Raw genomic sequence first — 13,501 nt, 5'->3', positions numbered from 1 at the left:
AACTTTAATATCTAGAACTATTTTAAAAAATAATCATAAATTAGGATCCTCCTTAATAATTTTCTTGTAATTTAGAAAGTTCAGTGTATAAAAGTGTACTAATAATAATTCAGAAGGAGTAATAATAATTCAGCTGGAAATTAGCTCCTGGTTTTAGAGTATTAGTTGTACATAACTGGAATCATGTCAAAGATTGTTACTACTAATATAACATTACTACTAACATTCACCTAGTAACTTTCAAGATTGTGTGTTAAATGGCTACAGCCACCTTTTGATCTGGTGGGGGAGGTCATTTCTGTGGGGCTGACTCCCAAATGAGTTAGATTACAGTTCATTGTGATAACTGAACCAAAAGTTGGTTTTCAGATACAGTCTCTGATAGACTCTTGCAATAAATGAATTTATTTGTCCTTGTACTATTTATTCTACAAGTGTTCAAGGCAGTATGCAAAATTATGTTACTAAATGAGAAAAGGTAAGTATAGGAAGAAATCTAGAGGATACAGAAATGTGGTTACAAGGAGGGAAGTTAGCAAAACACATGCCTGCCGAAAAGTGCTTACTTTTGCTGGAGGTGAGCCTTATATTTAACTCTTAGTTCCCTAGGGAATAGTGTGACTGAGAAATAGGATCCATTGTTCTATTCTACTCACCAAATCAAAACAAACCAGTTATCTAGAAATACCAAAACATAAGAGATATTTCTCTTATGGGCCTAATAAAAAGGAAACCATAATTTTAATAGATGTTCAGCAACATTCGTATAGGAAATATACTTCATAGGTTCAGATATGACAAAGATCAAATCACCCCCAGCCCTACATATAGCAGATTAAGTAAGAGGAAACAAGCATAACTTACAAACTTCAGGAAAACATTTAATCCTTCCCTTGAATATAACATAATAACTATTTATATTATATCTCTTACTATAAATCCTAAAGCAAATATATTATATATAGATGGTGTTTCTAACCTATTTTCAATAGGAAATTCACATTTAAGATTTTATTTGTAATCACGGGGACCTAGGGCTTAGTTGGTTAAGTGTCTGACTTGTGGTTTTGTTTCATGTCATGATCTCACAATCATGAGATCGAGCCCCACGTCAGGCTCCATTTTTAGCTTGATTCTCTGTCTCTACCTCTCCCCTACTTGTGCTTTCTCTCTGTCTCTTTCTCTATCTCAAAATAAATAAATAAACTTAAAATATTTTTATTCTATAATATTTTATAAAATATTTTATTTTATAATAAAAATTCTTATATTAGTTTATCTGAAGATCCTCATGAGTGAAACACATTTTATAAATAGCACGTAGTGTAGAATAAACCACTACATTAGTGAATACTTTCTTCCATAAGTAAATCAGATAAATCTTAAATTTAATCTTAGAAGCCAGCTTATTGAATCAGCTAGTTCATTTGCTCTTAAACCTGGTTCATCATCAGAATATCCTGAGGTATTATAAAATAAAACATTGTCAGGCTCTACCACAATCTATTGAATTTAATCTACTTGGAGGAAGTGAGTATGTTGCATGCAGGAGGAGGAAGCTGGGAAGAGAAAACTGGGAAAAAAAACTCAAAAACTGAACTTTACTAGAAATTACTTGGGGATTTTATGATGATTTTTTTTAATGTTTATTTATTTTTGACAGAGAGAGAGAGACAGAGCATGAGTTGGGGAGGGGCAGAGAGAGAGGGAGACACAGAATCCAAAGCAGATTTCAGGCTCTGAGCTGTCAGCACAGAGTCTGTCACAGGGCTCGAACCCACAGACCATGAGATCATAACCTGAGCCGAAGTCGGACGCTCAACCGACAGCCACCCAGGCGCTCCTTGATGATTATTTAAGTACGCAGTCCAAAATCTAGTCAAAACTCATTTTATAGATCAAGAAAATTTTTCATTCATTCATCTGCATATATATTTATTGAACATTTTATTGTAGATATATAATTGTCTGTGAACAATAAAAATTAAATAGATGTAGTTCCTATATAAGATATCATAGTCTAAAGACATGAGATACGTAAATATTTGCATGCAAACCCAAATCAACAGAGAATAAATTTTCAAAGTCCGTGGTTAACAAGAGCTACAAATCATGTGTAAAGCTCTGTACTTGAAATTATCATCATAGGTCACACACTTTTTCTAGGGACCAGTATCCTCATTGATAAAATGAGGAAACTGAATTATATGGTCACTAAGGCCTTTTTGGCTGTACAACGTTGTTAAGATTCTGTTCTATCAGAGAAGGGTGAGCGTGAGGTGAAATGATGGGGGGATTAGATGGTGCTTAAGAACTAGTAGATGGATAAGGTAAGGATAGAGAAGGAAATAAGCAGCTGGTGGAAGAGGAGGAATGATTTAACACAGAGGTGGATGGTCAAGTTAAATATTCAAGTTTGCTAGTAATTTATAAGATAGAAACAATTGAGAGACATGGGTAAATCCTGGAGGTCTCTAGGACTCCATGCTTAGCTCTTAAGGTCCTTCCTTCTCCCATCAGATGCGCTTTCTGGCCCAGAATAATATATGTATCTATGTGAAGTATGTGGTTTGCTTCATTCAGCAGAGACCATCTTGGACAATGAAACATCTTTTTTTTTTATACACAAATAATTGTATAGCTTGTGTGACATTTGTAGGGGTCATACTTCGTAAGTCCATATATTCTGGGTTTGCTTCCCAGATGAAATCTAGAAATTCCGATCCATGGACCACCTACCAAAAGATTTTCATGGATTAGGACTCTCCTCCTAACACATGCTATTTGTTTGCTTCTGGGAGTTCAGTTACCAGCACGTTTATGAGAAGATTAGACCAGGTCAACCTGCCTTCTCTTATTCTTATAAGTGCCCCCAGTAACAGATAGAGACATGAATCACACACTAGTTGATAAAGACCTTTCTTTCTAGGGAAGAAGATATAAATTTAAGAATAAATATGATGTAACAAGATGACAGTGAGGATATCATTTGGAGATACGGCTCTCTTTTAGTAGCAACGTTTTTCAAATTTGGAGTTGGTTTCCACTGATACAGAATTCACTGCCCTTCACTGAGTAAAGAAGAATTTAAAGTCTAAAAAATGCCAAACACTCTAAAAGAAAATGCATGCTATTCAAAGTTGACACTTCTAACTCATTTCTGAACACCTGCTTGGGTGGTACCTTCTGTGAACAGTCTGTAGTGAGAAAGATGTGGCACGAGATTATGATAGAGCTTGAAGATCAACAAGTTTCAGAATCTCCCCACCCCGTCTGTTTTTGCTATCCTGTTACTGTCTGTTTGTATTTTAAGATCCTAAGTAAAGCATGAGGTGTGCATTTAGAACTCACTATTTTTCTTTACCATGGGAATAGTTTATCAACGGTTGTTACTGGACACTGTCACATTTCTCAGATATAATGATTTGAAAATGGTTCTCCCTGATATTTTAGCTACAAGACCCACTGTCCCTTTAACTTTATCGTATGGTCATCTGAACTATCAATTCTGAAGTCGGTCTAGCCCTTGAAACTTCACTTTTTAAGAATGTTTACTAGACTGTTGTAGTTCTAAAATTATTATGATAAGACGGTAGGAGAGTTGAGGTATCTGTATAATTCATATGTATACATATATATGTATAAAATGACATTCATGTCACAAAAGTAATTCTTCTCAAATCCTGTAAGAAATAACACTGATTTTAATTCCAATTAATATTTTTTTCTAACTTGCCTCATGGATAAATATGTTGTATAGTTTGTGAAATGTGTATAGTGTGATCCTTATGACCACCAACATGACAGCAATCAATCTTTTATACAATTGTTATTTTCATGAGAGCAATGGATTGATTAAAAGGCTGATTAAAAGTCTTTTGCTTTCAATTATAGTTTGAGGAAAAAAATAAATTCAATATGGCCTTATAATAAATTAGATGCACGTTACCCATCTCATATTTCTGAAATTAGAAAGAAAAAAATATTTGAGTATCGAAAAAGGACATATAAAACAGCATTATTTTATTTTATTTTTTTTAATTTTTTAAATATAATTTATTGACAAATTGGTTTCCATACAACACCCACTGCTCATCCCAACAGGTGCCCTCCTCAATGCCCATTACCCACTTTCCCCTCTCCCCCACCCCCCATCAACCCTCAGTTTGTTCTCAGTATTAAAGAATCTCTTATGGTTTGTCTCCGTCTCTCTCTGTAACTTTTTTCTCCCTTCCCCTCCCCCATAGTCTTCTGTTAAGTTTCTCAAGATCCACCTATGAGTGAAAACATTAAAAAAATTAAAAAAAAAGAAAACATATGGTATCTGTCTTTCTCTTACTGACTTATTTCACTTAGCATAATACCTTCCAGTTGCATCTACGTTGCTGCAAATGGCCAGATTTCATTCTTTCTCATTGCCAAGTAAAACTGCATTATTTTTTTTTTACGTTTTTTTTTTTTTTTTAATTTTTTTTTCAACGTTTTTTATTTATTTTTGGGACAGAGAGAGACAGAGCATGAACGGGGGAGGGGCAGAGAGAGAGGGAGACACAGAATCGGAAACAGGCTCCAGGCTCCGAGCCATCAGCCCAGAGCCTGACGCGGGGCTCGAACTCACGGACCGCGAGATCGTGACCTGGCTGAAGTCCGACGCTTAACCGACTGCGCCACCCAGGCGCCCCAAAACTGCATTATTTTAAACCACATCCGATTCTAATAGATTAGGTACTTATCAAGGACAAAGTAACTCACAGAGAAGCACTTTATATTCTGTAGATTTCCTGTCCATCATCATTTTGTATTCTCATTTAATTACAAGGTTCAGAATATTACAATCTCATTACTGGTATCTGAAAACAAAGATAAGATGGATGCAGGCTTTCTGTTATGGCATCATGGATGACACGAGATGACCCACATCATAAAGAGATCTGAGAGAGAGAACGTGTTCATTACTGTGTTTGTACATAAGAGAGCATATAGACATCTATAATGCCATCTTGGGTCTTTGCCATAGGACTGCCTGATAATAATTTCCTATCAGTGGATATAGATACCATTAAGTCCATTTCCATATTACACTCTGTTTATTGGTGGGTTTTATTTTAAAAAAAACTAGATTCACACTGGTCAATTATGGACAATTGTCTTCTAAATTTTCTTCTGTCAGAATAAATGGAAAAGTCATGTACCCCTCTTTTATATTTAGATACTTATGGTTGCATTTATCTAAGACAAAGTAACTAACTTGTTCAAAATGATCAGTTTACTGCAATGTTCAATCTAGTTGTACGGCATGCCATGGAAACAGAAATATGGTTGAAATGTTTTCCTTCTTAAGTCTCTTGAAAGGATATAATTCAGTGCAAATGTCTCTTGAAAACATATTTTACTTTGATTTAAAAAATGATAGTGATTAGCATAGTAGTCCCTTGCTCCATCTGTATTGTTGCACACGGCAAGAGTTCATTCCTTTGTTATGGGTGAGTAATATTACAGTGTGTGTGTGTGTGCGCGTGCGTGCGTGCATGTGTGTGTGCGCGTGTGCGTGTGTATACCACATCTTCTTTATCAGTTGATGGACACTTGGGCTGTTTCCATATTTTGGCTCTTATAGATAATGCTGCTATAAACATTGGTGTTCATGTATATCTTTGAATTAGTATTTTTGTGTTCTTTGGGTCAATATCTAGGAGTGCAATTGTTGGATTGTATAGTAGTTTTATTTTTAACTTTTTGGGGAAACTCTATACTCTTTTCCAGAGTGGCTGCACCAGTTTACATTCCCACTAACAGTGCAAGAGTGTTCCCCTGCCTTCACATCCTCGCCAAGACCTTTTGTTTCTTGTGTTGCTGATTTTAGCCATTCTGAGAGGTGTGAGTGATATCTCATTGTAGTTTTGATTTGTATTTCCCTGGTGATCCATGATGTTGAGCATTTTTTTCACGTGTCTGTCAGCCATCTGTATGTCTTCTTTGGAAAAATATCTATTTATATTTTCTGCCCATTTTTTAGTTCGATTAGTAATTTTTCGGGTGTTGAGTTTTATATTAAGCAAAATAAGTCTGCAGAGAAAGACAAATATTGAATGATTTCACTTATTTGTGGAATAAGAATAGGAGGAAAAAGAGAGAGGGAGGCAAACCAAGGAACAGACTCTTAAACTATAGAGAACAAATTGATTGTTACCAGAAGGGAGGTGGTGGTGGGGATGGGTTAAAAAGGTGATGGGAATTAAGCAATGCACTTGTGATGAGCACCAGGTGTTGTATAGAAGCATTGAATCACTATATTGTACACCTGAAACGAATATCATGTTGCATGTTAACTAACTGGAATTTAAATTAAAACTTAAAAAAATTAATAGTGATTAATTTTATCATCTTCCTCATTTTCTGTCTGAAGAAATAAATATAACCAGCATAGTATATATTCTTCCACCTTAGTCTATCCTTATACAAACATATAGAAATAAGTATAGAAATATATAAAATGGAAGTATCTTTAAGTTTATTTTACTAAGGGTTGTAGCAGATAAGTTTTCTTTGTGTGTTTAAGATATCATAGATATTCCTCTAGGTTAATAGAAACAATTAAAACATTATTTTAAGCATTTGTATAGTATTTCATAAGTTGAATGTACCATGATTTATGTGGCTGTTCTGGAGATACACATTTGTGTTGTTTCTAGCTGTGTTTTTGCTTTGCTACTACAAATGATGTTTCAAGAGATAACTTTCAAATTGGTACACTTTTCTTCTAGGGTAGATTTCCAAGAATTGAGTTGCTAGGCCAGATGATATGTATACTTTTAAAAGATTGCTAGATTGGGGCCTGGGTGGCTCAGTCAGTTAGGTGTCCGACTTTGGCTCAGGTCATGATCTCACAGTTCAGTGAGTTTGAGTCCCACATCGGGCTCTGTGCTGATGGCTCAGAGCCTGGAGTCTGCTTCGGATTCTGTGTCTCCCTCTGTCTCTGCCCTTCCCCTGCTTATGCCCTGTCTCACTCTCAAAAATAAAATAAGCATTAAAGAAATTAAAAAAAAAAAGATTGCTGGATTGTCTTCAAAAATGACTAAAGTGATTTATAACTCCACTGGTCATTTGTGAGACTGTCCATTACATGCATTCTTGCCATTTAATAGTGTCATTTCTTATCTTGTCTTCCCTCTTCCTTTTCTAAAATAATCTGATTTGTGAAAAAGTATCATATCCAATTATTATTTGAATTTTGCAATTCCTTATCTGTATGATATCTCGGAGATATTTTCATGCATTTATGATTGTTCTATTAGATTTCCCTGTCTCTGCCTTGCCTATTCTTATGCCTTAGTTGTTCCTTTTATCATCATCTCACAGGTGCTCTGTATGTACTAAAAACACCCTTTATTTGTTACATGTTTGGCAAAGATTTTTTTCCCCTATACATTCTTTTCATAATAAGGCACCATTTACTTCTTCTTGGTTATATCTTACCTGCTTCTGGCTCATGCTTCCAACCACTCTAATTCTTGACTATTCCTCAAACAACCAAGCCTTGGCACCCACTAAACTCTCCACTTGGAAAGCTCTTGCACAAGAGGTGCAGATGACTCCCTCATTTATTTAGGATGAAAATAACACTACTGTAACTCTTTGTCTACATTCAACTTTATTTTTATTCATAGAAATAGTATTTCTCATTACTGTGAATACATATCTACCTTTCTGCTCATGATCTCTGTTATACAATAGACTCCATGGAACAGGGATGTCTTTGTTTTGTCTACTCCTGTACAACCAGCATCTGAAACTCTGCCTTGTGCAGTAAATACTTCAGGTTTGATGAGTAAAATATTTTTTTTTTGTATAATGAGTGATAACTATGGTTTTAAACAATATCTGAAAGTCACTAAAATCTTTCACATAACTTGTAAAAAAACTGACCTAGGACTATACTATGGATCTACATTTCTTTTCTTCACAAATCCTTATGTATATAGGTACTGCTTAACATTAGTTACCAATGATCTATCGCTTCTCGGCCTTTTGGCTAAGATCAAGTGTAGTTACCAATGATCTGCCTGTGAATATTGTTTATGATTCCTTTGTCTCACATCAGTAATACTTTAAGCAATAAATAGGTTTTGTAGCTGTGTATGAGTATCCTGGCCACTTCTCTGCTCTGTTCTGAGGCCATCATCACTTATACATGGCTTAGACATGGATCCTGCCATGCCAGGGTGCCACCCATATGAGAGACTGGTGCTTTCTGCCACGTTGGGCTGACTTCATGTCCCTCCTAACACCTAGCACCTCAGCATGTAACTGTTTGGAGATAAAGTCTTTAAACAGGTGATTACATTACAAGGAGGTCATTAGGTTAGGCCCTAATCCAACCTGACCAGCGTCCTTATCAGAAGAGAATCCCGAGGATCGCCTAGGTGGCTCAGTCCTTTAAGCGTCCGACTTTGGCCCAGGTCATGATCTCACATCCGTGAGTTTGAGCTCCACATCGGGCTCTGTGCTGACAGCTCAGAGCCTGGAGCCTGCGTCAGATTCTGTGTCTCCCTTTCTTTCTGCTCCTCCCCCACTCACACTCTTTCTCTCAAAAATAAATAAAACATTAGAAAAACTAAAACAAAAAAAAAAGAAGAGGAAATTTTACAAAGGGACGCCAGGAAATTGTGCTCACGGAGGAAACATTATGTGAGGACGCCACAAGAAAATGACCCTCTGCAAGCCTCAGAGAGAGTCCTCAGGAAAAACCAAGCTTGTTGAAACCTTGATCTTGGGATTTTTAGCCTCCAGAGCTATGAGAATCGAAATTTCCATAGTTTAAGCCACTCAGTCTGTGCCATTTTGTTATAGCACCCCTGGCAGACTAATACACTGCCACATCCCTGCTCTTTCACTGGACACAAAGCATAATGCCTGGAGTCATATATGGGCCTCATTCTCAATGACTATGATTTTTCTGATATGGATGTCTGGGGAGGCTTTGTCACTCTTAAGCACACAGTGTTGTGGGGGCAGCGATGGCAACTGAGGATAGCCTAGCTTCCAAGGGGTTATGAATAAAAGGAAAAGTATGTGGTGGCTTTAGATACTAGTGATACAGCCAGGAATCTTTTGCAGTATCCCTTAATACCTACAGTGTCATTTTCTCAGCGGTTAAATATTCTGGTTATCACATAGTAAATTGAAAACATGATATAAGTACTAATTAAAGCATTGTTTCTGAGAGAAAAATGCATTCCTGAATGTCTAGTCTGAAAACAACCCATATTTGAGTTTAGAATTGCCTGTTCGTCTCTATTTTATTATAGTTGGAGATGCTCATAGACGAAGAATACTAGAAACTTAAAAAAGCAAGGATAATAGAAAAGAGAAAAAACTCATTGCTGGATGCCCTTCTCAGAGAGATTAAGGAAGCCCATCTGGCCCCTGCAGGAGCAGCTGGGCCATTGAACACACAGAAAAGAAAGGATGAGGTACATTAGCTAAAAGCAGTCAGGTGTCAGTGGCAAGGATTTTGACCCAGCAGGCAAGGCAAAGCATGGCAGAAGAGAAAGCCGTGGGCATAGAAAAAACTAAAATCAGGATAAGTGGCAAGGTCATGATTGTGAGTGATCATGATCCCCAGTAGGCAGAGTGAAATAGAAGGCATGATATGGAAAATCTAGGCAAGGTGCTAAAGGACCTGCCTTATAGACTGGAGTCAGGTCTTGGAAAGTAATGGGTTTTCTAGGTCAAAACCTTAAAGCAGAAACCCCATTCTAAAGAGGTCATCACGGCAGGCAGCAAGTAGGAAATACTGAGACAGTGGCAATGAGTGACAATTTAGAATTCATCACTACATTCCAGACAGCACGCTGAAGTACCTTGTAAACCTAATGCAGGTACGGCTTGAGAAGAAAGATAAGACCACCCGTGATTTCACTCATGAAACCTGGGGAACCTGAGGCAGACATAGTTAACTCTGCCCCATTCTTTTATTCAAAGCCAAATAAATTGTCCACATCCTATGAGTTCTTTACAATATCCTCATTGGAGGTGGGAGGAGAGTAATATCTTACCCTAGTCTTGTTAGCTGGCATTTCCTAATTCATCTTTCCCCCTGAGTCCAACATTGAAATGTCCATGATATCACTGCTGTGTGTGATTTTCTTTCTTTTTCTTTTCCCGGAGGTTGATGATGGCATCTGCTTTGAAATTATTTTTTAATGTTTATTCATTTTTGAGAGACAAAGAGAGACAGAGCGTGGGTGGGGGAGGGGCAGAGAGAGAGAGAGAGAGAGAGAGAGAGAGAGAGAGAGAGAGAGAGACAGAGAGACAGACAGATAGACAGACAGGATCCAAAACAGGCTCCTGTCAGCACAGAGCCCGACACGGGGCATGAACTAACAAACTGTGAGATCATGACCTGAGCCGAAGTCAGATGCTCAACCGACTGAGCCACTCAGGAGCCATGAGGTGATTTTCTTAATTGCATCTCAGAATTACCTGTAACACCAAGCTGAGAAAACACTAACTTGCTTTTAGTAGAACTTGTATTTTTGCTAAGTGTTTTTATGTTTCTGATTTCCTTAAATGAAAAAGAAAAAAAAAACCATGCTGCTTTATTCTTACCTCTTAGTTTCTATTAAATTATAGATTAGAGCTTGATGTCTGCCAGGAAAAAAAAAAAGAAAGAAAGAAAGAAAGAAAGAAACAGCTGCTTTGCAGTTTGTTCCACAAGCTCAGATCTCCCCACAAGAATGAAAAAAAAGTGAGTGGCAGCTCCTATATCCTGGAGACTTAGTGAAGAGGAACTGGGTCCTTCAAGATCTTGTTGGAAATGTTCCTGTATTCCCGGGTGTGCCCCCATCATAAAAGCGGTGACAAAATTGACAGATTTGTCTTTTTAGAATTTTAAGAATTTATAATTTGGATAAGGTAAGTCGGAGCCAGCTTTCAAAAATGCCCTATTAAAAACGAGCATTGGAGCAGTCAGGCGTGAATACTCATTCTGTAGAATCGAATGCCATTAACAACTCTGATTAAATTAGATGTAGAGATAAGGATATTTGCTCAAGACAAAGTTCAGAAAATCTGATGCATTTCTGAGAAAATCAGACTCACGTTAGTAAAGGAACAAATGGCTGGTGTTTGTACTAGAAAACAGTCTTGTGGTTTACATGAACAATCTGGTGGATTTTTTTTTTATTTGATGCTTTCAATATGTGAAGGGGCCATTGCTTTGTTGAAGGCCCGAGACACTGTGCTCACTTGGAATCATAAGTTAAGCTTATGTAATGAACTGCTCAAATCCATGACCGTATGTATTTTGCATCTTAGGGGCAGCCTGAAAATTAGCCTTGCCTTATTCCAGTCCTTAAGACAAGTTTTATCATAGAACACAAGTTCATTGACGGCAGAATTTCTGTCTCCTTCCCCTCTCTCCATTCTCCCTGGCTCTCTCTGTGATTTGGATATCACGGTCTCCAGTAATTGGTTTCTAGCCTTTTCCCCAGTGATCACCACTTTCCTTTCAAGTATGCATATTTCCTAGTGACATTTGCCCCCTTTGATGGTTTCACAGTCATATCCTCATTACCTCCTCATTTATAGTAATAGAAACTGTACCTTGTCTGAACCTTGTCCTTAAATTACCATGCATTTACATTTTTGCTCTACCTGCTTAATTCTTCTCATAGCTGAATTATTTTATGGTCCAGCCTTCCAAGAGCCTGTATTCTCTCTCCCTGAACCCCACTTTATCCATTACTGTATCCCTCATGTCTCCTACCAAACCTCATCAGAGTTATCATTACCTGTCTGTAGGTCTCCAAGCTGCTAGGTCCACTCTGGCTGCACAAGACTACCCAGTCATTAGGATTCTTTTGAAAATGTAGCTAATTGAGTCCTATCCATATTTTCATTCTTGTAGAATGGACTTAACTTTTCTTGGGCTTCTTTTTCTGACCTTCTCCATTCTGAGCTGAACTGCTTTTACCTGAGCTCTCATTATGAAAGCATATTGTGCATAAATGGTACTTAGAAAAATAATCTTTGACATGTAAAGTAGCATTATACAGAGTAAGTATTTTTAGCTACCAGCTGTGCAAGCAATAAGTAAGAGACTTTGAAGTGCTAAAAATATTTGGGATGTGTCAAGTGGGAGTTGGCAAATACCCTGGGGTGAGAAAAGCCCTAGATATGATACATCTGGCACATATTTTTAGGATGGCCTATTTTTAGTCTGTATTTTGATTTCTGAAGAGATCCAGGGGTGTTTCCCTAAAAAAAGAAGGAAAATGACAGAAATGCCTTTAGTGAACAACGTAATCTCTGAAGTTTTCTCTCTCCTTTCCCTCTGCCCTTCAAATTAAAATTGTCAGGATGTCTGCCATTAGTCTTGAATCATAGATAATTGGAAAACTTAGGAAGAGAAATGATATATACTATCTGATTATGAATGAGAAATCACAGATAGTAACATTAAAGTATTTTGTTCTTTGGTTACAGCTCTGAGTGTTAATGCTGTGATTATTGTTTTTCTAGTTCTTTTTATTGGCTAATCATTACCAACCTTCTGGCTAATTTGTTTGGTTGGCTCACATCTGGCACATATATTTTGTACAGTATGGTCACCTGAATTCTTCTCTTAAGTAGTTCAGTGAATAAAGAATGAAAGACAAGGAAAAATAAAATGTGATACATTTATCTTTTTGTTCTAGTTGTAGTATTAACCAATTCTGAGAATATTTCCTGACTTCCGTTCTCAACTTGAATATAATATGCAAAACTTAGGCTGAAAATTTTTCTGTGGCTATCACTAGAAATTAAACCCCCCAATAGGTGTAGAAATAGAGGAAGAATTGAGGCCAGTGTGAGTGTACTCCTGTATAAGGTGAGGTAACCAGTCAAGAAATCCTAGCAGATCCTACTTTTTTACGTTTTATGTCCTTAGGGTCCTGAGAAAAGAAAAACATAATAATTAAATTGTGATTTAAGGATCTCAAACTTACACATTTACCAGAGTTTTGTTAACTAATAAAGCTTTCTAGCTCAAAGGTATGTATTGATCATGAACAGATCTTTATATAGTTATCATCTCTGACTTTGATAGTGCTAAGGTTTATAAAACCACTGCTTCCATGACAGATGCATGTCACATCTTTTACAGTTTGTACAAGGACATTTGACACCCAGGACTTCCTAGAGGAACTTCCTGCTTTCTCTTTATATGTGTGGAATCCTCATTCTCTTCTTGTGATAGCACTAGGTAGCTGTCAACATTTCCTGATTCTAGCTGGCAAGAGAGTGTATGATTTGACAGCGAAAAATATTTCTCTGTTGGAAACCATCTTTTTGATGGATTCTACTGTGATTCTATCAGAACTGTAATGATGATTTTAAAGTATTTTCAAGAGATTACAATTTTGTGTTCATCTTTTATTAGTGAGTTAAGTTTACAAAGAATTCAACTTATGCACAAATATCATAAATCCATCCTTAATATATTTATGACTCCAAA

The 13,501-nt window shown here is 36.8% G+C and overlaps 1 protein-coding gene and 1 pseudogene across 1 annotated transcript in view; both read left to right on the top strand.

Moving 5' to 3' along the window:
- The window catches only part of ZNF804B (zinc finger protein 804B), a 512,004-nt gene that overhangs the window by 168,656 nt on the left and 329,847 nt on the right, over positions 1–13,501 (top strand). The window lies entirely within an intron of this gene.
- Positions 8,013–8,231, top strand: LOC131511283 (U2 spliceosomal RNA; annotated as a pseudogene).

The sequence above is a fragment of the Neofelis nebulosa genome, chromosome 4 (assembly GCF_028018385.1).
Source record: "Neofelis nebulosa isolate mNeoNeb1 chromosome 4, mNeoNeb1.pri, whole genome shotgun sequence".
In the NCBI taxonomy this organism is placed as follows: domain Eukaryota; kingdom Metazoa; phylum Chordata; class Mammalia; order Carnivora; family Felidae; genus Neofelis; species Neofelis nebulosa.
The sequence above is the reverse complement of the archived record's forward strand: the minus strand, read 5'-3'. Positions and strand labels throughout refer to the sequence as shown.